The sequence below is a fragment of the Drosophila pseudoobscura genome, chromosome 2, assembly GCF_009870125.1.
Source record: "Drosophila pseudoobscura strain MV-25-SWS-2005 chromosome 2, UCI_Dpse_MV25, whole genome shotgun sequence".
NCBI lineage: Eukaryota > Metazoa > Arthropoda > Insecta > Diptera > Drosophilidae > Drosophila > Drosophila pseudoobscura.
The window spans coordinates 29792665-29818891 of record NC_046679.1 but is presented as its reverse complement, the minus strand read 5'-3'; the positions used below and the strand labels follow the sequence as shown (position 1 = coordinate 29818891).

Below are 26227 nucleotides of genomic sequence, written 5' to 3'. Positions count from 1 at the left end.
TCACCAGAAAGAATTCTATTTTCGTAGATTTTAGTAGAATTATTCCTATAAAATGTATCTTTTGTAGAACATTTGTAAAAAACAGCTGAAACTCCAACAGTTTGGTGAGTTTTCAGGGAATGTCTTTAGGAACTATCATTTTTTCCCCACAAAGTATTCTCTTTTAAGTGATTTTTGTAGAATTATTCCTATAAAATGTATCTTTTGCAGAAAATATGTAAAAAACACCTGAAACTCCAACAGATTGTTGAGTTTTAGAGGAATATCTTTAGGATCTACACAGTTTTCACCACAAAGTATTCCCTTTTAATACACATGCCTTATGGTGTATCTTTTGTTTCAAAACAAGAGTATCTTTGACGTTTAGTCACAAAACGTTAGACCCCCTCTCTCTGGAGAGTATTCCATGAGGGATTCTATGTATATTTTTATAAAGTTGTGTCTTTCGCTTGTTGAAAATCATTTTAGTGGGCACTTAAATGAAAATTGTCTTCTGTTTGACTTGGCAGCAGACGGAAACTCCCGACGGCCCAAAGCTTAAAGCCTGGCCACTTAGCGGAGGAGCGGGGGAGAGGCGTGGGGTGGTTGGGGGCATGTCAAAGTGCCATTTGGCGCAACCTGCGGAGGTGCGGCAGCAAGTGTTAAATGAACTCTGGTGGCCACTCGCCCCACTCCACGCGCCACACTCTGATGTGTCGGCATTTTTCGTTTTGATCTCATAATTATTTTGTTAAATATTGCGGTAAAAACATGGTTTTCTTCCTTTTTCGTTCGGTTATGGGCCAGAGCTGGCATGTAAATCATTTTGCTAATTGTTTTTCCATTTTCCAAACCAAAGAAGGAGTACGAAATCCATTAGTTGCTCGACCGGGAAAGGGGGGGGGGGGGGGGGGCACGGTAAGGCATATAAAAGATACAAATACGAATACGGGACACGGAACACTGCATTATTTGCCATTAAATTGTAAAAGCAGCTGAAACGAGCAGCAGAGATTTGCTCTCTGTCTTTAATTGAGCGTCAACTTGTACGACAATAATTTAATTACAAAAATTCTGCACTGCACTTTAGATACATAGTTGCAGGCCATAAAGCTGTCTGTCTGTCTGTCTCTCAGGTGCAGATATTTTTATTATGCGTTAAATGAATTTTTATATATCTTTCAGCGACACAAAATCTAAGCAGAACATAAAGATACACAAGAGGAAAAGAGCAGTGGCAATGGTTAGATACAAATATCATGCGATTTTTTTTCAAATTGGAAGGCAACAAATTTTCTTAAATTTATTGAAAATGCTCTAGAAATTTTTAAAATATCCAAAATGGCACAAAAGTTAAATAATCTTTTTTCACAAAGTAAAATAAAGAATGTTAGATTTTTTTCTATAATCACATCAAGAATTTCTAAAAGTTCACAAAATTTGAATTATATTTTTTTTCAAAATAAAATAAATATCAGATTTTTTTCTATACAAAAAATCACATCGAAAATTTATCTATAGCTTTGGTTGAACACAGATAAATTCCTAGAAAATCTAACACTTTTTATTATATTTTTTAAACCTTCAAACACACAAATATTTCTCATAGCAACACTTTTCCACCAACAACTTGCCACCGAAAAATCATTTTTCATACAATCGCCCAAAACATTATCTTTCCATCAGTTTTATTCCATAAAACACACACAAATCACAAATAAAATTGATGTGGCCTTTGAATTGCCATAAATTTAATTTGTTTGTCCTCATAATTCAATGGAAAATATTGTTTTAGACAAAGGAAAACCCACCTGGATCGCAATGGCACTTGCAGAAGAATTCAAAGGGTTTTTTTGTTTGTTTGTTTTCTTGCCCTCTTGACAAGCGGCTTTCCTACAGCTTTTCTTAGGCTTTCGCTTTTCCTTGGCTTTTCTTTGTTGCTTTTAGTTGCCTAGGCCCAAAAGGTTCTCAATTCTCTCACACGACACACACGAGGAGGCGGGCCAAGAAATCAATAAAATATTGCACATCTAAACATATTTTCATTCATGGAAATTATCCTTTCACTTTTACTTTTGATAACGACAATTTTCTCTCTCCTTTTATATATATATATTTTTTTTTTGCGAGAGAGACACTTTTTTTTTGCTTTCACTGCACAAAGAGATTTTTTTTAAATTTATTTTATTGGATATTTTATTATATGTGGGGCTTTTTTTTAGATATGATTTTCCGTTGGATTTTTCTTGATGGAGCTTTTTTTGTTTTGTTTCTTTTTTTTTGGTATTCCCAACCGTCGCGTTTGCTTGTTCGAACACAACTGAGGCACGAGATGAGCCCTCTTTCGGGTTTTATGAATGAAAAACTCAACAAACAACGTACGTGGTACGTGGTATGCCTGCCTGCCCCTACTGGCGGCACGCGCCCCACAAAACAAAAATCGAACTCGAAACGGGAGAGAGCCAGAGCAGACCGTCGGCTCGACCGACGTCATTGTAAATACATATAGAGCCAGCCGGCCGGTTTTCGGTGCCGGATCCAATCGTAGGTCTGGTTGCCTCCCTTTTGTTGCAGCCATTTTTCATTGCGCAGGCGCAGAACAGCCAATCAACAGTTTGCCAGGCCCGCTCGGTCGCTCTCTCGCACTCTCCCGCTCTCTTTCTGTGGTGGACTTTTGTGCGTGGTGAATTTTCGAGTTCGAAAAACCAGCAGCGCGCTGCCTAGCTGTCTCTCTCTTACGCTTGGCTTTTGAGGTAAAAATAAAACAACAGGTACCCCCTCCCCACCACCGCACACACACAAACACACACACACACACAGGAGTATCTGTATTTTTTGGCGGCTGGCAAATGTTATGATTTCCCAAAATACGTCATCACTGCGGCCCATTAGACACACGGCAGCACAATTTCTGCATCGACGTAAAGACCCCAAAAAAAAAGAAGAAAATCATCGAAGAATTGTGTTTTTGCATTCGGCTCTCAGACAGCGGCACAGGGTTATTTAAACAATAGTGATTCACTTGACCATTTATGGACACGGTTTTCTGGCAGGCAGCAGGCTGTCTAGAGGTCTGGAGGTCTAGAGGTCGCAATTCCGGGGTTAGGGTAGGACCAAATGTTGACCCAGAGCTGCTGAAGAGTTCCTTGATGTGTGAAGTGGCTTTTAGTTGGTGGATTTTGTGCTAATTGAGGGCCTTGCCTTTCGTTGGATGTTTTCTGTTGATTTTGGCGCTGAATTTAAAGGCTTAAGGCCACGAAACGTCGTCATATGTTGGTTATACATTTGCTGTTTTTAAGCATTTTCCATGTTTTAATTTAGTTTTAGTTGATTTTTGGGTGTTATGTATCTAGCAGATACTTATAGTTGGCTAAAAGAAGTGGAATTGTTTAGCATTTGCTTCTCTACAAGTTTGGTTGAACAATATACACCTTTAAGTTTGAATTGGTAATGCTTTAGAGATATTTTTCCTAGAACTTTTTCTTTAAAAATTCGGTTAAAAAATATACAAGCTTAAGTTTCGTTTTCCGCTTGAGATACCAGAAAATCTGGGATTTTAAGGGCTTTGGTTTGGTGTGATTCAGTCAATGTTCCGCCGAATGAGTTGCGTGGGAATTTATTACAAAAATTGAACAAAAACAAAGCCAAAATGAAGCGCAGGTTGACTGCACATAAAAGGTCTTGAATATTAGTGAGTTGTTGTGGTTCATTAAGTCCCAAATTGATTGAACTTTCCACCTCTGAGACCCCCTTACAGGAATGATATTCAGCAACGAAGATATTCTGATGGTTTGTGTTTAAATGGTTTTAAATAGAACCAAACACTTTTATTTTGAACAATTTCTATATTATCTAGACCCATTAAATATGTATTTTAATCATAGAAAAAAATGTATTCCTTTTAAACATTTATTATTCATTTTTCCACTGTTATTTTTTTTTTGACCAAAAATAATAATTTTAATTTCACAAATTTTTAATGCCTTTTTTCTATATACCTTTAATATTTTGATCTATACATTTTAATCATCCGAAAAAATATATAGCTTTTTAAACCTCTATTCTTAATTTTTAAACAGATATTCCTTTGCCGAAAAAAGCACTTCCGCAAAACCATAATTATAATTTTAATTTTAAAAATTTGTAATGCATTTTTCGTTTATTCCTTTAATATTTTCCCCTGCGAGCACTCGTAAAAGACTTTTAAGCTTTGGCCTTCCTTTTTTTTATGATCTACTTTTTCGGATCATCATTTTTCACGCTCATAATCTGAAAACTGAAAAATATGCTCTAGAATTATGCCAAAAATATAGCTTCCTTGTTGGCCAGAAACCGCATTTTGCATTTGTCTAAATGCCAATTTTCCGTCGAAAAACTGCATTTTGACAGCATTTTGAGGAATTTTTGGAATTTCATAGACGTACTCGTATGTTTATTATTCGGGGCGCACATTGTAAATGGAAACAGCAGACAGACAGACAGACAGACAGTAGTTTTTCTGGAGGTTAAGGACAAGGTTGCACATACAGATACGAAATATAAACAACAGAAAGATTGTGTGCGAAAAAGAGGAAAAAGAAGGAGGCATGCGGCACGCGTGGTTCATCGGTCAGATGATCGAAATACAGATACATAACCCAGACACGGTTTTTTCTTGAGGTGGGAACAGCACACGCCATGACCTAAAAATAAACACCTGGGAAACGTCAGATACGGCAAGATACAGATACAGATACACAGCCATAGCCAAAAAATAGAACTTTGCCTCATTTTCGTGCAAGTTTTAGGCAAACAAAAAAGGAAAACGACTAGCTGTGGGTATATATATTTTTAGCCCTCACAAAAATACTCGATAATTATACAGTGTCCAAGGGTTTGAGGTGCGATCGAGAGAATGGTCTGCCGTCTGCCACCTGTAGACGTGAAGGAAAACTCATTAGCCTATAAATAGATATATTCGCGTAACGATTTTCATCAACGATTCTGTTGTTCTTGTGTGACGTGTGAGAGGAGGCCCAGCCCCTGACGAAACACCCACGAAAATAGTTGAAAACAATTTTATAAATACATTTTTACTAGCAGTGGGCCAATTATTGGCCGACTGGCTGGCTGTCTCTCAGCCAAAGATGGACATGAATGGAGGTTGGATCGAGGGTGGACTTAAGATCCGCAGGTGATGACTGGAAGCTGTCTCTGACTGCACCTCTTCCTCAATTTGGTAGCACAGGCAGCACACCCAAGACAGGCAGGGCCTTAAATTTGCTTACATTTGTGGCTGTTGCAAAGTAATTGACGGAAAAAACGAAGGTACGATGATGGTGAGGGGTTTAAGAACGGCATAAATGAGGTACAGAATTGATAGATGAAGGAAGTACCTTTAAGGAGTGGAATCTTGGGGAATACCAAACAATATATCTTTGAAATTGTAGCCTTTTATTTGTATTTTTTAAGAACAGTTGGAAAAATATGCCTCTAATCGACATATATCTTTAAGATGTGGTACTCAAATGTCTGTAAACTTATGAGATAATCTCTGGACCATCCTTGTACACATTTTTAGCGGTATTTGTGTCTCCTAATTGACATATATCTCTAAGATATGGCACTCAAATGTTTGCAAATTTATAAGATATGCATTACAGAATCATTATACACCTTTTTGGAGGTATTTTTGTCCCCTAATTGACATCTATCTCTAAAATATGGCACTCAAATGTACGAGATCAGGTCTAGAGCATCATTCTGTACCTTTTTGGAGGTGTTTTGGAGGTTTTAGATACATGTTAGGGATACATATGGTCTACATTGATCCATTTAAAGATGAAAAATGTACAAAAATTGACTTTTTTCTCTGTAAGTTGTGTGTTTGCTTCTAAAAGATAGATTTGGATTAGTTTCTTCAACCCAAAAACTATTTTTGAACCCTTAAAGATCGTTTTGGTATAGTATTTGCCTTAGAAAACCCTCAGATACACTCAAAAGATACATTTTCTTTGGAAAACCCACCAAAAACCCAACTAAACCTGCATTTCCCCTTTGTTTTGTTCTTTTTTCTTGGGGCCTTAGATCTATATGAATATCCATTAATGTATTGATATCTCTATATCTGTCTATATGCCAAGTGTATCTGTGTGTGTTTGCTGTATCTTGTGTGGGTTTGCTCAGGCCGTGTGTTGTTATCTCATTGAGAACGTTGCCAGAGCCAATGCGTGGGTCAATGGGGAGACCAGACCGCAGACGACTGTTGCCTCTTGATGAGGCAGAGGCGTTAGATAGTCGCAAGTCGCAAGTCAGATGACACATGGCACGCGCCTAGCCACAGATACACAGATACATACAACAAGACAAACATTCGAGAGGGGCGCATCAATGCCAAACCAGAGTTCCACTTTGTCTGTCTCTCTTTCTCTCCCTCTCTCCGTCTCCCTCTCTGGGGTTTGTGTCTCTGTCTTTTAGCCAAGGTCCGTGTCTGTTGCCATAAATGGTGAAAAGTTTTTGTGTTTTGTTAGGGCAACTTTTGAGTTACAGCCACGGGGAGGGCGGGGCAGAGCAGGGCAGGGCAGGGGGGCATGGAAGCTCGCGTAGCGTAGGTTGTAATTAAAAGCGTATTGACTGTGGCAGCATTGCAACTTGTTGTCTCTCTCTATCTCTTTCCTGCTCTAGCTATAGCTCTCCCACTCTCTCTTGCTCTTAGCTCTCTTATATACTTTTTAAGTATTTTTATACATAAGATACACTGTGCAGAAGAGGGTATTTTCGTTTGAAAAGGCAACACAGACCCGGTAGGATTTGTGACTCTGGAAAGTATGATATATGATTGATGGATTGACTGATTGGCAACCAGTTTATGTACCAAACGGGCCACCAAGCTTCCTTTTATGGAAAAATTGATTCACTAACTCGCTTGCAAAATTTTATTTTTTCTTTTAATTGACGTTTTGGATTTTCTTATATTTGACTTTTTATTTTTAAATATTTTGTATTTATATAATTTTTCTTTAATTTTAAATTTTAGTTTTATATTATAATGTTTATTATTCATATATGACTTTTTTATTTTATTTTACTATATATTTTTTATTCTAATTTTGTATATTTTGTATCTATATTTTATTTTTTTTAAATTTTATATTATAATGTTTATTATTCATATACGACTTTTTTATTTTATTTTTCTATATATTTTTATTATAATTTTGTATATATTTGTATATATTTTATACATTTTTACGTTTTTTTATATACATTTTAATTTTTTTTTTTATAAATTTATATATATATTTTTATAAATTTGTCTTGTCTTCATTTTATTTTTTGTTTACACGGTTTTTTTTTTTACTCTTTGTCGTTTATATTTCATTTTTTTTATGGTTTTTTGGGATTTTATTTCAATATTATATATTTTTATTATTATATTATTATATAATTATTAATTATTTTTTTTACTTAATGATTTTTTAATATTTTATTTTTATTTTATTATGTACATATATTTTTTAATTTTCTTATTTTTTGTGTATGCTACCAAAAATGTTCCTAATAAATGTCAAAAATTTGGAATTTCACGCTTTATATTTTTCTTGTAATATTTTTATCGTAAAAGTATTTCCATTTCATACCCCTACCATAGAAAAAAGTATCTCCAAGTTCGACTCTCAAAATCAGTTTATTTTTTCTGTATTTTTGTTGTTGTTTTTCTATCTATTTTTCCATTGGCAAGACTTTGGGATTGCCTTCGGAAACACAGAAATACAGAAATTGTTTTGTTTTCAATTGCCAGCCAGCCAGCCACCAATCGGGGGGCTTTGGGCTCCCTTTTTTGTTGTTTTCTAGTGGATTGACGATTGAAAAACACTTGACTGCTGGCTGCTGCTGCTGCGCATTACGCAAGAAATGAATAAAAAAACTTCATTTTGTTCGTCTATGGAGACGAGGTGAGAGCCATAAACCAATGGCCCCAAGTGGGCGTCCCCCCGGGAGTTGAGGTGTGAATAAATTTATATAGAAAAAAACAGTATATGTATATATGTATTTTGGGGGGAGGGGAGGGGATTTTATATGTGCTGTGACCGTTTTGATAATGCTTAAATTTCACATCTTGTAAATTGTCAAAAAGTTTTTTTTTTGAATTTTATTTGACTTCCATTTCGTATACGAGTATTTTCATAAATAAATTTTGGAATATTTCTATAGGTTTTATTTCATTTAATTTATGAGCATCATAATATGCTTTATGATCTTGGCATCTTGCCGTAAATTGTTGCAGTCAACAGCAGCATCAGAAGAGACAGAGAGAGAGAGACACAAATTAGAAATTTAAACACAAAAAATATTCCATTGGTTGGAATTAGAGCAGATGCAGAGATACAGATACAGTGGGGATAGTGGGGATAGTGGGGACAGTGGGGGCAGTGGGCTGTTGCTGGTATGGAGACTCAATTCGTAATTCCAGGCGCCATTTTTCAGGCCCGAAAATGAGGTGTGAATTTTATTAAATTTTTTTTTGTGTTTTGTTTTTACGAATTTGCTGTGCATAAAATTTAAGTAATTAGTGATTTAATTAGTCTAATTAAATATATTGCCACAGTTTTATGTTGATTAGAGAGGCGGGATTTATGGGTCTGCAAATGGAAGTCAAGTCGAGCCGCAGATGTAGATATTTCGCGGTTCTATGGAATCTTTTAGAGTCTAATAAATGTGGGCTATTCCTATGCAATTTATTCAAAGTTTTAGCACGTTATGGCAAGGCCGAAAAGTGTGTTTTAATCAAGAGATAGCATCTGGTTCAAGAATTTATTAACAAACTGAATGTTTTATGTCCTCGAATAACCAATAAATCCCTATTTAGGAAAGGCAGTAGCTTTTCTTAACAGAATTCATTGTAGTAGACACCTGAAAGTGATCAAATTCATGAAAACTTATAGATCCTGTCCATCTTTAAAGCTTTCTGCTGGAACAACCGCAGAGTGCTCTTAAAAAGGTGAAAGATTTAGGAGCGAGAGGACACAAATCAAAGAGTAGGGATTTAATTAATTATAATTATTATAAAATAATAATAAATAAAATAATTAATGTAATATATAAATAATTATTTATCCTATTTTGCCATATATTTTTTCTATTATTTTCAAGAATTTCCTTGAGATTCTGGATTTATTTAAGTTTATTTAAAAAATATTTGCCATGGCAAAAGAAAATAATTTACCAATTCATTGAAATTCTTGAATGGCTTAAATTTAAATTTAAAAATATTTTCCATGGCAAAAAAAATTAAATTTAGCAATTCCTTAAAATTCTTGAATGGCTTAAATTTAAATTTAGGAATATATTCCATGGCAAAAGAAAATAATTTGCCTATAATCAAACTTTAAAATATTACTAAAAATTGTTTTTAAAATATTTTCGCCTAAAATAAGTTGAAATATTTATTGAAATGACATTTTAGACTCAATATCCGCATATTTTCCATCAAATAAAATATGGTTTAAACTTTCTCTGGACTCTGCACCTTAGCTCTCCTCTTAACCATCTATGTATCTCTATATTTTCCCTTGTCCATCCGTCGTAACTATCTCAACATTGTTTTTTGGAAAGCCGCAAAAGTCTGGCAATTGTTTAGCAGCTGCCTGCCCACAGGCCGAAGCCAGCGACTGACTGGGCTTTTGTCTAATTGCAAATTGTATGTATGAATATTCATAAATAATAACTCAAATCGACTCGAAGTCCGATCGGATATGTTCCCAAATAGGTATAAGCTGCTCAGTGGTGAAAGTGGGTCACGAATGTTTTCTCGTATGTTTTGAATGTTGTTTTCTCGGATAATTACGGGCACTCATTCGCAGTCATACGCTGATCTCCTGTTTCTAAATATAAAACGCGTGCCTCACTCCGAAAAACTAAAATTAAAAATCGCTTGCCAATCGAAACAAATTTAGCCAAAAACCAAAACAAATAAAAAATCTGTTCATCATTTTCCCGCTAAAGACGTAGAAACAATTTTCGCACTGAGATTGACAGCCACTGGTGTGTGTGTGTGTGTGTGTGGGGAAAATCTCTAATCAGCTGTCGGAAAAATCAGAGAGCAGGAAAATGCAGAGAGCAGAGCGGCAACTCGTGTGCCGCTGAGGGAAACAAGACCTAAATTGGCCAAAGTCAGCGCAGGGGGTCTATTCTATATATATTTACATATCTATCTGTATCTGCGGGTGTGTACCCTGTTTTATATTTGTGGTTACTAAAAGGTAGATTGGTTTTTTAAAGGCTGACAACTTTTTAGCCTTAAAAGTGCTGCATGCATTTTAAGGATTATGGCATACAAAAGAAGCGCAATTTAGTTATAAATTACTCTGTTAATCTGATAGATACATATTGATGTGATTTACAGGTACAGCCAAATTTTCTTTGGCTTCTGAAGCTTGTGGAGCTCATATTTTGCAAAATTAAAGATGATGTTGTGACCTATGGATTATCAAAAATTCATCTTGTTTTGTTAATTTTTAAAGGGCTTTTTATTAAATTTAATTTTTAAAATTTTAATTTTGTTAATTTTAATTTTGTTTAATTTTTTTTGTTAATTTAATTTTTTTTAAATTTGTTTCTTTTTTTAATTTTAATTTTATTTAATTTGAATTTATTTTATTTATTTTGTTTTATTTTAAAGGTGCCAGATGGTTTTTTTTTTTGCAGTATTGCGGTTTCTATTGCACATTCTAGTAAAACAATTTCCATTAAAAAAATCTCTCTTTAAACGGTAACCCCACAGTCTCCAAACCTCCCTGCTTTCCCTCTTTCGAAGAGGACGTCAGTAAACAATTAAAAGCCAAATTTTAATAGATCTATGGTACACATCTCACTCTCCCACTCTCTCTCCCTCGCTCTCTATCTCTCCTGTTCGCGCGTGAATGACGTGAAAAGCGCCGCGTGAAAATAGCGAAAAAAAAAATTACATGTTTGTACTCGTGGTGTATACACTGTTTTTTCACGTCCAAGTTCATAAAATTCTGCGGCGCTTAATCAGCTTTTCCCGCTTTAGATGCTCACGTAGCCAACGATTGTGTTGTGTTTTGTGTCTATTTATAGGGTTTTTAAGGTATATTTTGGGCGCTACCTCGCCACGGCCCTGCCCCAGTGATGACGTTCAAGATCTCTCGCCCAAAAATAGCCAAAACAATGATTGGCAAAACTACAAAAAAATTGCAGGAATTGAAGGTGCCGTGTTGCATCTTTTTTCTTTGGGTTTTCCTCTCTTTTTTTGATGGATATTGCATTTTGTTCTTGTGCATTCATTGAATTCCATTTTAATGGTTTTATTTATGAGCCGTGTGAGGCATGGGCCAGCAAAGGCGAACGCTTTTCATTTTCCCCATTTCTCATTTGGATATTTATGTCTCTCTCTGTCGGCCACAAAAAGTTAATCCCACTAAATGCCGTTGATAGTTTATATTACGATTTGTTGTCGAGAGAAGCTGGCAGGGTGGAGGGTATTATTGGAGCATTTTCTTAATTTTAGAAATGTGACAAATGCGCAATCTTTTTATGCGTTGCATCTGCTCTTCCCCTCCCCCGACACCCCCAAAAATTCTTCTTTAATTTTTATACTTAAATTTTATTTTATGATTGATTTTTCTTTATTATTTCGGGATTTTTCGATGTTTTTTTGGGGTATATACTTAGGTGTTTGGGGAGGATATAGTCGTTGAAGGTTTGAGAGGGGATTCGCTTATTTAAAGGGCTTTTTTATACTTTGGATGGGCTATAGATATAGTTTAGAGATATATATTTAATACTACATACATTCCAGAGGGGGTTATGGAGGATATAGTGAGCAATATGATGGTTTAAGATGGTTTTTTATGCCTTGGAATGGCTACAGATTTAAATAAAAGATACATATGTAATACTAGATACATTCCAGAGGGGGTTATGTAGGATATAGTCATGGGTTTACTGGGATTTTGGCACAATATGATGGTTTAGGAGAGATTCTAGGCTACAGATACAATTTATAGATACAAATGGAGGTCTTATGGAGGAAATAGTCACGAAAGATAGCTCTGTAAGTTTTTTTTTGATGAGAAAATATATTTTTTCTTCGGTTTTCCGACCCATAGCGATTGGAATGCCTTAAGATACAATTTGGAGACACATATTTGATTGTAATTTCTAGCTAGAGATGAAGTTAAGGGAAGACATGGTTACTGCTTCATAAATCAATGGAAAACCATAAGAAAAAGTAGTGATTCGAAGTAGAAATAGTCTTGGAAATATATTTAAAGAGTTTTAGATATATGCCTCTGAGATACACCTAAACTTTGAGCAACAGAGGCAGCTCTTTTAAGGAACAGCAGCCTTAAGCTTCACTCAGTTTTCTATCTCCCCTTCTACCACAAATATCTATAGATTTCTCTACCTAAAAGGTCTCCTTAAAAGCAGGCATCCTTCGACACTTTTTCCCCTCAAACCTTTTTTCCACCGCATGAATTGCAATTGTTTTATCTTTATCATTTGTCATGGACGTCACAGATCGATGGACTTCGCCAATAACCGATAATATGGGCTCTTTTGGATAGATAACACAGATAACCCCCAAAAGGCAGCGTCACAGTTTGGCTGCCGCTCTTGTGCGTCAATCAAGCATAATCTACACGGATATTCCTCGGATATATACGAGTAGTAGATGTCACATGGCTAAATATAGACCAGCAGGGAAAGATATCGAAAGAGCGAGGGATATATGTGTCCCGGTTTTTGATTAAAACTGCGGCAAACGAGGGGGGCCTGGCAACCCGCCTATCGGGCCAAAAGCGAACCAATTTCCAATATGCCTTCCAATAGGCTGAAGGGCCGTGGCTGCTGCTGCTAATGAGCAGATTCTTTCCCTGACACACTTCCGTGCCACACAAAGTTGCATCATTAATTTTTCAGTTTTTCGAGAGAAGTCGAAGTCGTCGTCGTATCTTTTTCGGGCTAATGACACGAAACTATGTATCTCTGGGTGACAATGGGACGAAAAGATACAAATTCGTGTCGTGTTTACGCTGCCAGATTGCCATTAATTTATATATATATATATTCCCATAGATATATGGACACACTCTCTGGCTCTTGGGAGAGGACGGACATGACATTCCATGCCTGGGTTGTAGATCTTGTAATTTTTAATGTTTGCAGTCTTGTCCGAAAAAGTTTTTCAAAAGTTTTTATTGATTTAGTGTGGCCCCATTTCTCTGCTCTCTCCCCACTCTCCTCTCTCTTTTCTTTAGATAATATTTATAGAACTTTTCCGATTCCAATGCCTAATCCTCCACCAAAAATTGCAATCCTATATTTAGAAAAAAATAAGAAAAGAATAAAACTACTAGAACATCGACCTATAGATAGATTTTGTTTATTTCTTTAAATCTTTCGCTCTCTCGCCTTTGGATTTTTCCGTGTGGGTTTTTTGTTTAACGACGTCATAGTTTTTCCTCGATTCTCATGAACTTGACGTCGTCGACGGAATAATTAGCGGAAAGTATTTCTGTTTGCTTTTATCGTTGTTGTTGTGCCAATAATCAACCAAAACAGCTAATATTCGTTACGTGAAATATTCAAAATAGATTTTTTCTGGCAACTAAATTTAGACACAGATACAACTACATGAAAACGTTTTTCTCTATATTGTTTTTTAAGCCAAACAAATTGGTAGAACAAAATATCTATAGTTTTTGAATCTCTGAGTCCCGTGTGTTTTTGGTTTTTGGTTTTGTCATTTTTCATCCGTCAGGAGGCAGGTCTGCCATTTGGGGCCACATAAATCCCTTCAAATGCCATGACATGTAAATATTTTCCTCGTCTTTAAAGCCAGCCACGAGAACTCTCTGGAGAGGCACCGGCAGAACTGTAGCCGCTTTATAAAATATAATTTCATTCTATAAGAAAAATGCAAAGTGACAACATAATTCGCCAGTTTATCATAATCAAAATACGCCTACATATTGTTCATTCGCGTTCTTACAGTTCTTCTTGTTGTTGTCGTCGTGTGGCATGCAAACACTTTAACAGGCACACGATGCAACAACAGCTTGCAACAACTACTACACTTTCAACAATGACACAGACGAGTGTCAGGCCGGGGCCACAAAAATAACTTCAAATAGTTTTCTTTTTTTTTTCTGTTGATTCTTTTCTACTGCTTCCAGGTTTTTCGTCTGCTTTTCCTTTTTGCATTTGAAACATGAAATTTCTCTTTTGCCAAAGTGACATTTTTGCATGCCCAAACGACCAAAAAATAGGGTATTTGGAATGTTATAGAAAATGGGGAGTGCATGGGTCAATTATGCCTGGTCTAGGTTTTAGGTGTGGGTAAAACTAGTGAAGCTATTGATTCAGCTGTTTCTCTATCATCCAAAACGTATTACTTATTTTCCCATTTATTATTTTTATTTATTTATTATTTATTTATTTATTATTTAGTTATTATTTAGTTATTATTAGTTAGTTATTATTTATATATTATTTATTTATTATTTATATATTTATTATTTATTTATTTTGTATTTATTATTTAGTTATTATTTATATGTTATTTATTTATTTTATTTGTTATTTATTTTATTATTTATCTCAATTTATTTGTATTAATTTATTTATTTTCTTATAATTATTAACGCTTTATTTTTTATATATTTTTCTTATAATTAAAGCTATGCGACGGGCGGAAAATTTATACGGATCAAGCAATACCCAAGAGAGATGCCCAGATCTAAGGTATGAAAATTTTGTTGAAAATAAAATAAAATTATTTTTTTAAGGCAAACGAATGAAACTTGGAGAATATTTGTTTAATATATATGTACATCAATTGAGCAAGTGGATACAAATTGTCATTCTATATAACTTCATAAACATAGTCCTTAAATTATTTTTTAAGGACCATTTTTTGGTTTTTTTCTAATTTTTTTAATATTGTTTAGTATAATAGTATAGTAATAAAAATTTTGTTAATAAATAAATAATATGTAAAAAAAAAATTATTAAAAAATAAAAAAATTGAGTTGGTTCATAGAATAATATAAAAAAAGTTCCATTTATCAACTACTTTTCGTATGAAATCTATTTAAATAAATATAAAAAAATAGACAAAACTCTGGTAAGACACACTGGAAGAGAGAGTTATTCCTATGCAACTCTTTCCCAGTGTGGCTAAGCAGTTATAGAGAGAAAAACGATTTCGAGCTGTGAGTTTCAGTTAAGTTTTCTTTTATTCTGGCTATAATTTGAAAAGGAACTGAAATTAATTATTATTTTTCTGAGATTTTGAGCCATTTTGTTGGAATTCATATCCTTTAGAACAATATATAAGTATCGGTGGACATTTTTAGGGCATTTAAAGCAACTTCTTTCCCTCCACACAACGTTCCTCTATTGTTTTTCTACAGATATGCCTCATGGCTTGTGCCTCCAGAGAGTACACCTCGCCTCGAGACTCCAACCATTAGTCACCTACCTGATGCTGCATTTCCCTGATGATTTTTTTTGGGACATGGGACTCTTTTAATGCCTGTTCTAATGTCTGATAATCTCACGGCAAATTAATTCCAAACACGAAGTGGAAAAGTCTTAAAAACAGCGAAAAGCAGAATGAATCATTGTGGATGTTGTTGTTCTTAATTAACAGTGAATGTGTTGCATGCAACACCTAGCCGCAGAGAGCAGAGGCACAGGCAGCAGGCACAGACAGACAGACAGACAGGCGATATATAAAATCTGAATGTGTCTGAAGAAGCAGGCACTTCTCATTTCATTTCCCTGTCCATTCAAGAGACCATTCCAGACTCTTTCATGAAATGTCGGATACTTAATAATTTTTAATTTTTATATTTTATTTTTAAAAACCGAGTCTTGAAAAACGGGTCAAGTAAGAAAATGAAAGATACAAAGATACAAAAAAGCGATAAATGCCACAAGCCAAATTTGGTCAAAAGTAGGCATCACAAATTTTGTTTAAGCTTTTGCCATGCCCTTTTTAAGGAAGGTATGGGGAGTTTCAGAAGAGGTTTGAGGGTAAGAGGTGTTTCAGAAGAGGATTGCCCTGAAGAAATCGAAATATTTCCAATGAAGAGGGAAAGAAAAGGCAGACTTTTGGTAGCCCAAAAGTATTTGCTTTTGTCTTCAAGAGTATCTCCAACTTCGTTCTACAAAACCCCCTCGATCTCTTGCTTTTTTCGGCCTCATCATGCGATCATTTCTTTGGTTTTCGGTTGGATTCCCTTTTGGCCTTTTGGTCTTGTGACCAATTTTGGGCAAACTTTTGTGATTTGTGCTTAATTGCGGTTTTGCGCTTCGCTCTCTGCCTCTTGACGGGGCGCACACACCATTTATGGTAGCATTTGCGTCGAGAGCCGCACACAAAAACAAGTTAATACAAAGCTTCGCATCGGCTAATGGCTGCTGGCCGATGGCCGCTGACTTAATCATCGCCAGAGATATACTCGTACGAAACGGGGTGCTAGAGAGCCACGTCAGGTGCCTCTCAAACGTTCTGAGCCCCGACTATTTTTATAAAAACATTTCACCACTGAAGAACGGGTCTGGGAAGCAGTTTTGAGTTGCTTGGGGAACTTAGTCAATGGGGAATGGGTTAAAATGGGGCTCAAAGGGTGGAAAAACGTTTTCTATATTGAACAAAAATTAATAGTAATTTCTTGGCACGCAATTAAAGAAATTTAACGATTTTTAAAGGTCTACGAAATGGTTTAAAATGAGTAGGAAATGTTTTCTTGAACGTATGTTATCTTAGAACAATTTGGGTTGGTTTTAAAATAGTTGGAAAATGGCGCGGAGTGTTTGCCAGATTGAAAATATTTGTATGTTAAGATAAATATTTATTTATTTATTTTTTGTATTTTATATTATTTCTTTTTTGTATTTTATATACATATTTATTATTATTTATTTTATATATTTATTATTGTAAATTATTTTATTTATGATTATGAATTATTTTATTTATTATTATTATAAATTTTTTTTATTACTTTATGTTTATGTTATTGTTTAATATTTTATACAAATTTTTTAATATGTTATTATGTATTTTTTATATTTTATTATAGTTTTGTTATGATCTATTATATTTTTTTATATCTTATTATTTTTGTTTCTAGTTCATTTATTGTTATTAAATTATTTATTTATTGTTTTTTATGTTATTTAAATTTGTTTTTTTATTTTTAGTTTTTATTGATTATTATTATTATAAATTATTTAAGGAACTATTTAGAATAACCAAATTCTAATAACAGTAGATATTTCTCCTAAAAAAATAAACTTTTCATATATTTTCGATAAGGAAAACATTTCAATAAATATTTTATTCCGGAATTTCTCTACCGCAAAAAATACGCTAAGCAACTATTTTCTTTTTAGCCACTTCCTTATTTTTACCTTTGATTCCCCTGCTGGGGAAAACACCCATTTTCCTGCCTTTTTACCCCATGAAAATCCCTTTTGCACTCCCTCAGGTGTGCAGAAAACTATTTTTAGCGGTCTAGTGTCAACTGTACAGCAATCTAAATGAAAATTTATTACTTGTCGCGCAACATTGTCGCCGCTCAAACTACGTCAACGGAAAAGGCAGGTGGGAGCGGGGAGGACGGGGCGGGGTGGAAAAGCACCCAAGCCCCCAAAAAGCACGAGACAGCTTTAAAATGTCCACCTGTTGTTGTAGGGAAAAGCGATAAACTTTCCAGCAGTCAAGGACATGCGTTTGGGTGGGTGCGGGCTTGGGGGCATGGGGGAACCTTTGCTTTCGTCATAGGAAAACTTCCGCTTATGCAGGCACACACGCACTCACACAGATACACGCAGGCGCCCTGCAAAGTATGCTATAAATCGTGTGCCGTTTTTCATTCATAAAATAGTTTACGCCAAAGGAGAGCAAGGAGAGAGCACCCCCAGAGAAAGCGCGGCAGGAGCATAATACCGGTAATATTTAGCTCTATCGATTTTCGGTCATACCCAGAGTGGGAAATACATATAAATAGAGATAGAGAGAGAGAGAGAATTGTGGGGAGAGATAGTTTGCTTGAGAGCTTTTCTCTCCTTGACTTTGAACTCTGGAAGCTAGGTATATTATTTCTCTACCAGTTGACAAGTTCAAAGTTTATCTATAGCCTCGCATTAGGGAAGGAATTATATGAATGAAAAGCTTTCTTTTACTGACTTTTGAGCTTTGAAAGATTATATTTTCCCACTCTTTTACCCATTTTGATAGTTTTTACTGAAGGGAGAGGGAATTGGGATCATAATTTCATTCAAAATATGGGGTTTTTAGGGACTTTGAGGGTACTTAAGGCATGATTTTCATGAATTCCCGAACAAAGTCAGGAATTGTACTCCTGTTCTTACGAATTCCATGACTTTCTTTCAGTCAGAGATACAGTCAGAGATGCTAGAAGAGTCGGGAATAATAAGAGCTATCCAATGATTTCCGTCACTTTGTTTCAATCGGCAATCGGCAAGGATAATATTAATACTGGTGTGATTTCTTATACTCTCTGCTTCATTCAGAGACCCAACCAGAACTCGAAACACAGACCTCAAATATTGAGAAATAATACTCCTTCCTCCTTGGGTTTTCCTTAATTTTATTTCGTTCGAGAACTTCTTTAAGTAAAATCTTAAAAAATTCACAAAAAACACAAATCTTTCTACCATTTCCAGTCCTTTCTTGAGAGATCTACCATTATGAAGTCTTCTTACGGGTACTCAAACATTCCCTATCCATTACTTTGTTTCATTTTCTTACCGGTTGACAGAGGGACGACAAAAAAATATGAAAAAAATCCAAAAAACCGGTAAACATTTATCATATTTTTTTGCACGTAGCCGTCGCGCCAGCCAACCAACGTTTCGTGGATCTGTGGAGCTCCTGGGGTGGGTAGGGGGTGAGGGGGGGAAGGCCTTGCCATAAGAAGGCGTTCAAAATTAAAAGTCGCTCAAAAGCAACAACAGCAACAAAAGTGCATTGCGCAAATGCGAAATGATATTAAAATGAAAAGTTTGCCAAGTAATAAACTGATAAAGAGGCGACGGACGGCTCTGCGTCGTCGTCGTCGTCTGTCTGGATCTGGATCTGTGGCTGTGGCTCTGACGTCGACATATCGCAAGAAGGTAACTTATTAAACAACATGGCGCTGGCTTTTGATACACTCACCAAAAAGATACGTAACCCAGGAAAGGGGTTTGATTGAAATAAACAGAAAACACCTTTTATTTTGGAATATGCATGGTGGAAATCCAGAAGGAAGGAGGGAGAAGAAAACTGCTTGTAAAATGAAAGCGTTATGCCCTGGAATAATTTTAATTTTTCCAAAAAAGAAATCTGGTTTGGAACTCTTTGGAGATTGAATTCTTCTTTGGAGATTGAATATTATGAAAATACCTCGGAAATGGAATACCACTAAGCCTTTAATGCTTAAAAAATATTGGATCTAAACCGCTTGCAACGCACCTTAGAGATTTCTAGATATAAAACTATCTTTTCTAATAATTTTCTACGTTTAAAAGCTATAAAATCTTCTCAGAATCTAAACTTTTTAGTAGGAAATCTACCTCAAGACCATAAATTCTTAGATTTAAATCTTTTTTTCCTTGAAATCTATGGGAAAAACATCTTGGATTGCTTTAAAAAATGTTTTCTATAGTAAGAACTGACTTTAATTATAAATTTCTAAAGATGCTAGATCTTTTGGGTCCTTCAAATAGTTTTCCTAGGCTTAAAGAATTGATTATATATATAATTAATAATTAATTTGTTTAAGTTCCCTCAAATTATGTCTTTAAACAAATATTTTTTCATTCTTAAAGTTATTATTATTTTTTGTTTAAATTTTTTTTTTTGCTTTGTCTTAAATTTTTTTTGTATTTTATTTTATGTATATTTTTTATTTTCGTTCCTTTGAAGGACATTCTCACTTCGACTTGTGGAAAGATGGCTTGGCTTATCCTTTTCTTGTTATGAAAACTCTCACACACACGCATTCACACATTGGGTATCCAGTTTATGTTTTTGTTGTTGTTGCACTGTTGACTGCCTCGTTGCAGGCAGATAAATGTAAATTATTATGTCGTAAATTTGTTGACTGCCATGTTTTGTGGCGCTCACACACACTCGACACATGGGCCCGAAACCCGAAAGAGAGAGAAAAAAAAAAACAAAACCCCAACAATACGGCCCGTCCGATGTCCTTGCGTCCCGCCGTCTCTCCGTCTCGCCATATTGCAAATTAAAACCTCGAAAATGCGTTAATAAAATGCCTTGATTGAGTCGCCGTTTGCATAATGCCAGATAAAAAATCAAAATAAATAAAAAGCGAAAATCTTGTGCATATAAGAAAATATTTTTGAGCCATGGGCGAACCGGATGCCTCCGAGAGATAGGGGCAGGCAGGCAGCCGCAGCCGCAGCAGCCAGGCAACATGTTGTTGATTTATTTGCGGCGGCACACGACCGACCAGACACGACAATGACATCTACGCATCGCTAGATGCAGAACAACGAGAGAATGCTATCCCGACAATGGAGATACCCGTGTGCCGGAGGTAGATACAGCTCTTAGAACAGATCGTCTGCGTGTCTTGTATAGATTTTGGAGGGAAATGGGAACATATTTTCTTCATTATTACTTTTTTTTATAAATTAATTCTTATTATTATTGCTCGGATGTGATCCCCTAAACGTAATACTTCTACATTCACATTTTTATTACATTTTTTGTTTCAAAGATTAATTTTTGTTGTTGTATTTATTATCTGTTTATTATTTTTTGAATTTTTTCTTTTATTTATTATTTTTAAATTTTTCCTTGTATTAATTTTTTTTTAAATTGAGTTTAATAATTTAGGTTTAAAAAAGTGTAATTATAAAATTTTGTTTTTAATAATTTATGTATGTTTATTAATTATTTTCATATTATTTTTACTGTATTTTTTTTTTAGAAATAATTTAATTAATTTTTTAATGACTATTTTTAACTGGTTTCTATTTTAAATTGATCTATAAATATTTTTTGAATTTTTGAAGCTTATTTAATTTTTATATTATTTATTTTATACAAAAACTAATGCAGAACAGCCAAAGAAAGGCTTTAAAAAATTCTGAGGATTGTTTTTGTGTAAAAAAAATCATAGCTGAAACTTATTTGCACCTGCAATGAAGCTTTTCGGGAAGCCATATCTCGAATTAGAATTAGAAGAATTAGAATTAGAATTCTAACCACAAAACACAACATTCCCCAAATAGATACGCATATACCCTCTATGGCTGCCAGGTATTAAAAGTGCAAGTTTCAGCCACAGCCAAAGCCGCAGCCACACTTTGCAGCCCCAAAGAATACGTGGGCCAAAATGGCAACGAGGCGTTCCCCAGAGAGTGAGAGAAAGATTGAAGCGTGCCACAGACGCCTCCATGTGGCATCCACTGCTGTTCTGTGTGGATGTTCCTTTTGGCGTGTGCCACAAAACGAAAGGTTTTTCTGTGCGAAGAACGCCCTTGAACTCGGCCTCAGAATTGGAATGCTTGTGGAATGACCGACATTTGGCAGATCTTTCATCCGCCTGCTGCTGCTGCTGCTGTTGCAGGTGGGTGGATGTGCCGGCTGGCCGGCGGGCCGGTCTCTCGTCTGACCAGCCTCTCTCGTTCTGTCGCTTGGTTGTGTGGGAAAAGCACAAACACAGCGCAGAGCAACCCCCGCAAAAACACAATCGCGAGACGACCAGACATTACGTCGACGTCGACATCCACATCCCCCAAAAACGTATCGTACGTACACTTGTCGATGCCAAGAGCACGCAGAATTTGTGGAGGAGGACCCGCAACCGAAACCCGAAGCCAGAGAGAACCGAACGGGAGACGGGGTCCCACGTGATGTGGTGTGTTGTGGTCGCCAGTCGCGTGCCACATTGTCCTACACATGTGTGCCACGCGGGAGCGGGTGACGAGGGGCGGGAGGGGTCACTCAACTGAACTTGCTCCATAAAAACGTAACGTAACGAAACTGATCTCTCACCCACGATGGTGGTGGCAGAACCGAAGGCGTTTTGCCAATTTCGGACTCTCCACATGAAAAGTGGGTGCAAGATCAATTTTTGCTGTCTAGGCTCCGGGGGTGTGGGAACCGTACCGTATTGTACCGATCATCGTTTTAAATTATTGCACATAAATTTCACACACAAAGTAGTGTTTTTGGGGGACCCGCAACGCCACATGACACCCACCCAACATATTCGTCGTCGTCGTCGGACCTGCTCTGGTGATCGCCTTTAATTTAATTAGTTGCGCGTGTGGCAGCCTCTCACGATGGGAATGGGCCTGGGCCTGCGTCTGGGCCTGGGCCTGGGCCTGGGAGAGATCTTCTTCATGTTTTTGGTGCATCGCTGCGGATCGCTATGGATCGCTTCAGTGGGCAACGCCTTGTGTTATTTATGCCGTCGCCTTTCTTTATGGCTTCCCATATAAATTCTCATCGCGCTTGTCATCATTTTCTTCTCTCATTCGTGGGTTCTTTCGGGTTTCAGTTGATGCGTTAAGTGCACGCGGATTTTTGGTATTTATGTAGTTTATGGGCCGCTTTAGAATATAGTTTATACTCGTATATGGTTGGAGGAGGGTTATTGGGGAGGGGTTTCTATACGATTGAGTTGGAAAAGGGTAACTAGATGGTTTGGGTATCGATTGAGCAGGAAAAAGGGTTATTTCTATAAGAAATACCGCCAAATGGACAGAAAAGTATACCCAAAGTCTTGTGTTTTAGGATTGCCGTGTCATATGGAGGCTGATCATGTACTAAGGATACTATAGATCAATAATTACTGAGATCTTCTAGTCTTGAAACTATCCCTGATGTATTCCACATAGATGGAAATAGTTCTCTGGGTTAAATGTACGAATTTAAACCATAATTTGATTGAAAGATTGAGGGATAGTAGCAGAAATATAGAGATGGAGAGAGGAGCTATGCCTGGGATCTTGTTTTCTTCATTCTCTTGAGTAATTTCATGATCATTGTTGTGCAGAATCTTAAAAATTTGTATGAGAAAGATATGCCCCTTGACAGATAAGGATGTCCTTTGAAAGTATTCTGATTCTAGAAGAATTATCATCTGAATATCTCTTAGATTATTCCTATATGAGTAAAAAGGTATAATACACTTCTTTGAATGTTTCCCAAATGCTTTAAAATATTTATCTTATATCTTAACCAATTAATCTTCAATTGAACGGATCTTAAAGCATAAAATATTCCAGTTTACAATCTCAAATACTGCTCGCCATAAAAATCAATAATTTACAATGCTAAAGATAATAATTATCATAAATTTTCATATAAGAGGGAAATTTCAATGGTTTTTATATCAGAAATAATCTTGATAAACATTAAAATATTTTATTGGGGTATTCTTTGCTTATCTACAAGAAAAAACCTCTTGTTTTTCTGATTAACTGATCTCTGGACCAATTTAAGATTTCGATCGTTTTCTTTATAGGAAAAACTTGATTACTCATTTAACGAATGTTTTTGAGACAAGTTATTCCCTAGAAAGTGTTCTGTTTGTGATTTATGGTTATAGAATTCATCGGGTGGTCAACCTTCGCCAATAACTGGATTCATTTCTTTTTTAATTGGTTCCCTCGATTGCTTTTATTGCTGTTCTTTCACTTATGACAGAGACAGGAAATACTTAGACTTAATGTACATAACTATATTTTGCCTTTACTCACGATGAATATAATTAAAAACGCATTGAAAACAAACACAAAAGCCAAAGCAAAGCCAGATCTGACAGCAGCAGCAGCAAACAGCATCGAACAGCCCACAGATCGCCATAGATCGATGGATCGACTCCCTTCGAAGCGGCTGTATTCGAGAGTGTTCGTCTGTCTATCTGTCTGTCTGTCTCTGTCCGAGTTGTTGTACTGCTCTCTCGCCCACCCAGTAAATGTCTTTTGCTGTAATAATTTATTATCACATTTACGTTGTTGCCAGCATCAGTCAGCAATTAATATGAAAAGTAAATGGTGGAGCAGAGCCACAGCCACAGCAACAGCAACAGAAAATAGACAAATTAAATGAATGAATCAACAGAGAGGCAAAAAGAAGAAAATAATAGAAAATCAAGTGCTACAGGAGATAATAGACATTGAGATACTCTGGTGTTTTGGGGAGTATTTGTATGAGAACTATATCTAATGAAGATTTTTCTCTATGTTCAGTGATGGAGAGAAGATAGACAGATAGCATTCTAAGAGCTTTAACATATATCTTGAGATCTTTATCTGTTTTAACTAATAGATAGATTGCCTCATTTATTAATCTATTGATTGAGAGAAATTGATAGAAATAGCGAGGGAGGGACCGAATCAGACAGACTCAGCGCTTTGACCAAGGCTTTGACGAACGAAGAGGAAGCCGAGGAATAGGCAATGCTGCCACGGCCATAGGCGAATCACAGGAGAAAAGAGAATTGAAGTTCCAGTAACCCGACTGTTTTTATAGTCTTCGGTATAGTCTTCCCAACCCATTTTATTTTTATTAATTGATGTAATTATTTTTGTATTACCTTTTTTTACTGTTTTTTTTTTTGTATTAAATTGCTTTATCTTATATATATTTCTTTATGTATGTTTATTTTATTTATAACTTCGCATTATTTATTTTTTATTTTTAGCTAATTTTTTTTCATTATAATTTTTTTGTAATTTTTATGTTTGTATTTAATTTATAACTTTGCATTATTTTTTTTTTCATTTTGTTTTCTGTTTTATTATTTTTTTTTTATTAATATTTATAATTATTATTTTTTATTTATTCCTTTTATATATATATTTTTTTGATTTAAAATTTATATATATGTTTTCTATAGTATTTTTTTTTTTATAATATTTTTACTATATTATGTTTTTTTTTTTTCATTTATATTATATTTCTATTTTTAGTTATTTTTATTTATCTACTATATAATTTTTTTTTTATAAGTATATTTAATTTGCTTTGTTGTGTTATTTTATATATATTTTTTATTGTTTTACATTTAATATATTTTTTTTAAATTCATTTTTTTATTTTTAATTTGCTCTTTACATACAAACCAGCATCTTAAAACTTTTAGAAACCTGTTGCCTCCTCTAAGATCTATCCTTTCATATAAACCTTACACCGAAGGATCACGTCCTCCTGTTCTAACATACCCTTCTACTCTCTTGTCACAGGGTACAAAAATCATCAATGAACACAAACCAAACAGTTGTAGATCCATCTTTCTATCTGTATCTCCATCTCCTTCGCTATCTATCTGTATCTTTTTGTGTTGGCGTGCCGAAAAACCGCAGAGAACCAGAAACAATCGACAAACGACTATCGGCAGCTTTTGACTAGCGGAAAGCAGCGTTTTGGCCGAATGCTGAAATCAAATTAGCCGCAACACACAGTCGTCGCACTCAGACTGTATCTTACAGATAGTTGTCGCTGCCTGCCTGCCTGCTGCCTGCCACTTGTGTGGGTTGCCACTGCTGGTGTGTCCAGTGTCTGTGCGTAGGTCGCGGCAGCCAGCACCCTGTATCCCCGTCGCAGAATAATAAAATTTAACAATTTATTGCATTTGTTGCTTTAATTTGTTGTTGGCTCAAAACAGAAACAAAAACAACAACAAAATCTATATATTTTCATTCACAAAACGGCCGCCGTTGTATGCAAATTGATCGTTCCTGTCGTCCCGTCCCGTCTCGTTTCGTCTCTCCGATGTTGTTGTCTGTCGATGTTAACTTTATTTTTTGTTGTATCTGTATCTTTGTTGCTGTTGTATCTGCAGTTGCAGTAGCTGCTGCTGGTGCTGGTGCTGCTGCTTCTCCGCTGCCTGCTGCGGCGTCGACACACTTGGCAAGCGATGTTCGATGATTGCAACAGCAGCAGCAACAGTCGCAGATACAGATACGAAGCCGCCAAAATGAATGAATTGGTGATTGTGCCTTGGGCGAGGGCATGTTTCTTTTTTTGTTGTTTTTTTTAGTTTGTTTGGGGCCTGTGCCAAAGCCAAAGCCAGTGCCGCCTGCGTCTACGTGGCGGCTACGTGCTGGCATAAATTATATTATTAATACTCTATTTTATTAACAAAGTATGCAGAAAGATACATTTTTGTAAAAAAAATAAAATTAAAAAAAAGAATAAAAAAAATATATACAAAATTAAAAAGAAAATAATATATATAAG

The 26227-nt window shown here is 35.6% G+C and overlaps 1 protein-coding gene across 4 annotated transcripts in view; it reads right to left on the bottom strand.

Moving 5' to 3' along the window:
* The window catches only part of sr (zinc finger domain-containg protein striped), a 52534-nt gene that overhangs the window by 10883 nt on the left and 15424 nt on the right, over nt 1-26227 (bottom strand). Inside the window, exon 1 of one of the 4 annotated variants that reach the window (XM_015182849.2) lies at nt 1791-2409. The exons of the other annotated variants lie outside the window; for them this stretch is intronic. The gene's annotated coding sequence lies outside the window, so the exon portion shown is untranslated. Of the gene's footprint in view, nt 1-1790; nt 2410-26227 lie in introns of those variants that run through there. 4 annotated transcript variants of the gene reach the window in all.